This window comes from Silene latifolia, chromosome 1, assembly GCF_048544455.1.
Source record: "Silene latifolia isolate original U9 population chromosome 1, ASM4854445v1, whole genome shotgun sequence".
NCBI classification, from domain to species: Eukaryota; Viridiplantae; Streptophyta; class Magnoliopsida; order Caryophyllales; family Caryophyllaceae; genus Silene; species Silene latifolia.
Window position 1 is genome coordinate 108,502,384 of NC_133526.1, and position 3,052 is coordinate 108,505,435.

At 37.4% G+C, this 3,052-nt stretch overlaps 1 non-coding gene across 1 annotated transcript; it reads right to left on the reverse strand.

Moving 5' to 3' along the window:
- Positions 1 to 1,720: 1,720 nt before the first annotated feature.
- LOC141620529 (small nucleolar RNA R71) lies at positions 1,721 to 1,827 on the reverse strand. Its single transcript, XR_012531986.1, has one exon. It is a non-coding gene; the product is annotated as a small nucleolar RNA R71 (small nucleolar RNA).
- Positions 1,828 to 3,052: the final 1,225 nt, after the last annotated feature.

The following is a 3,052-nucleotide window of genomic DNA, read 5'->3' on the forward strand; positions in this document are numbered from 1 at the left end:
GTTGTAATATAATTTCTCAATATTAAGCAATCTTAATATTTCCTTAATTTCTCTGTTGTTCTTCCTTTATTTTGGGTAATTAGAAGATTATTTGGGTTTATTTGGAGGATTGACAACCTTCCACTAATCATGAAGTACTTCTATTATTCTTTGCTTTATTATTTGGAATCATCTTCATAGGTATAATTCTCTCTTAACCTTGTTTAATTATTGTTAATCACTTTCATTTATTCATCATGTTTTGCCTTGTTAGTATGATTGACAACCTTATTAGCATGCTAAACTTGATCATGAGTGAGTAGTTTTCTTAGCTAGGGTTAATGGGGAATTAGGGAAAATCAACATGGGGAATGATTCATGTTTAATCTAATATGTTTTCATAATTAAATTGCTTGCTTGTTATGATTTCAACTTATGCACATGTTATGTTTGATGAAATGCGAGCCTATGAATCCTTGCATTTTTTACCCATCACCTATCTTTTCAATGAGGCTTGTAAGCTTATACACCAACTCGAGCCTCATTAAACCATGCATATAGTTGAATAGAAAGGATTAAGTCGACTTGTAGGTGTTGTACAATATAATCGATTCGGCTCCGGGACCCAAACCTTCCTAGGGATTGTAAGCTTATACACCAACTCGATCCCATCACAACAATAAGTGCTTGCTATATAATAGAGAACATGTTTGTATGATCAACTCCCATGAATCCCCTATGAACCCATGACACCTTAGTGCCTTTAATCAATTGTTTACACCCCTTTTAATCATCTTTCTTGTTTTCATTACTTTACTTTTATCTTGTTGATTAGTTTAGTTGATCTCCTATCTCAACCCAAATTGTGACACCTTAAGACACGACCATTTGCAATTGAAAATGCTACATCAATACCCGTCCCTTGGGATCCGACCTTTACTTGCCTCTTTGATAAGAGTAGTTTGTAAAGTTATAAATATTGTTTTCGTTGGTAAATTTTGACGACGAGTTTATAACCACACCAAAAATGGCGCCGTTGCCGGGGACGGTGTTAACTTGATTTGATTTTCATTAATTGTTTTTAGTTATGTCTTTCTTTACCTTGGGGAAGTTAATCTCCTCAATGTTGTTCTAATTATTTTCGATTTGTTTGATATTTTGCATGACTAGGAGATCACAAGGTAATCCATTACCTATTGATCTTGAAATTGAAAGAACCTTAACCAACAATAGAAGAGTTTCTAGAGGTACTTTAAGAGCTATTGGAGAGATTGTGGACATTCAACCAAATAACATTGAGTTTACCAACCCTTTTGCAAGAGAAGGAGAGGACAACCCAATACAAAATCCAGCACAAAATCAACCCACAATGCCTAAATTTTCATCACATTCCGTACCAACCGAGGAGAACCTACCAAATGGTACTCCTACACCACAACATCTAACCGTTAATTTCATTGCCAAGTCCGCATTTATACAATTAGTTGAGAGAAGTCAATTTGGGGGGATGCCTAGTGAAGACCCTCATTCACATATGGAGAATTTTTGTGACTATTGTGATGCGATTTCTCAAACCGGAGTTACTCAAGATCAAATTCGATGGGTATTATTTCCTTTTTCTTTGATTGGTACCGCAAAGCAATGGTTGAAGAGCCTAGACAGGGCTACCCTTGGTATTGACTCATGGAAGAAGTTGGCACTTGCTTTCTACAAGAAATTCTATCCTCCGGAGAAGACTAACATGTTGAGAGCCCAAATCACCGGGTTCAAACAAAGGGATGAGGAATCATTGTATGAAGCATGGGAGAGATTTAAGGACACTTGTCGTTCTTGTCCACACCATGGACTTAGCGAGTGGTTCCTTGTGCAACAATTTTGGAATGGTCTATATGAAGACTTCCGCAATATCCTCAACATGGGATCCAATGGTATGTTTACAGAAGTTGATGACAATCAAACATGGACCAAAATTGAAGAAATAGTGGTTCATAATTCCCAATATAGTAGGCCTCGAAAGGCTACTAGAGGAGGAAAGCATGAGATAGATTCCATCACAAATTGGGTGCTCAACTAAGTCCTAATATAGACACCATCAATTTGATGTTTGAGAAATCCATGGCTAAGCTTTATGAAGCTTCCAAATCACCCAAACAACATGTTAATGTTATGGTGGCATCATCCTCAATTCCAAGTGGAGTATGTGAGAGTTGTGGAACTTTGGGACATGACCAAAGTGAATGTAGGAGAACAAGTGAACAAGTGAATGCTTTCCAAGCATACAAGAGTGGCACCCCTTATTCCAACTATTACAATGAGAATACCAAATTCCATCCCAATATTTCATACAAAAGTCAAAATGTTCAAAACCCTCAACCAACATACACCCCACCTCTAATCAGAAATCAAGCTCAAAGACCATTCTACAACCAAAGCCAAGGTTATCAAAACCAACCCTCTTACAATCAATCCAATGACCAAGGCTTTGATGTTCAAAAAGCGGTCCTCCAAATGCAAAAGAACCAACAAGAATTTTTCACCCAAATGCAAAAAGATAGCCAAGCCAAAGACATCACCAAAATGTTGGAAACCCAAATGACTCAATTAGCATCTTCTAGCTCTCAAAGGCGAAAGGGGTAATTACCACCTCAAAGTAATCCCCCAAGACATGAATCGGTTAATGCCATCCATTTGAGGAGTGGTACAAGGTATGAAGGGCCGAAGAAGCCAATTGATGAAGATATTGTGGATGCTAGTGACAAGCAAAGAGTTGTGGAGAACTCTAAGGAAGAAGAACCCACCATCCAAGAACTTTCAAAGAAGAAGAATGAAGAGAAGGCTAAAGAGCCTATTGTGATTAAAATTCTATTCCCAAGTCGTCAAGCTAAGCCTAAGTTTGATGAACAACTTGGAAAGTTCATGGAGATTGTGAAGAACTTAGAAGTCTCAATCCTATTCACGGAATTGATCAATCATGTTCCGGCCTATGCAAAGTACATGAAAGATATTCTTACCAAGAAGAAATCCATCTGGAAGCTAGAGACTATTGTATTCAGTAAAGTGATTAGTGCTATTC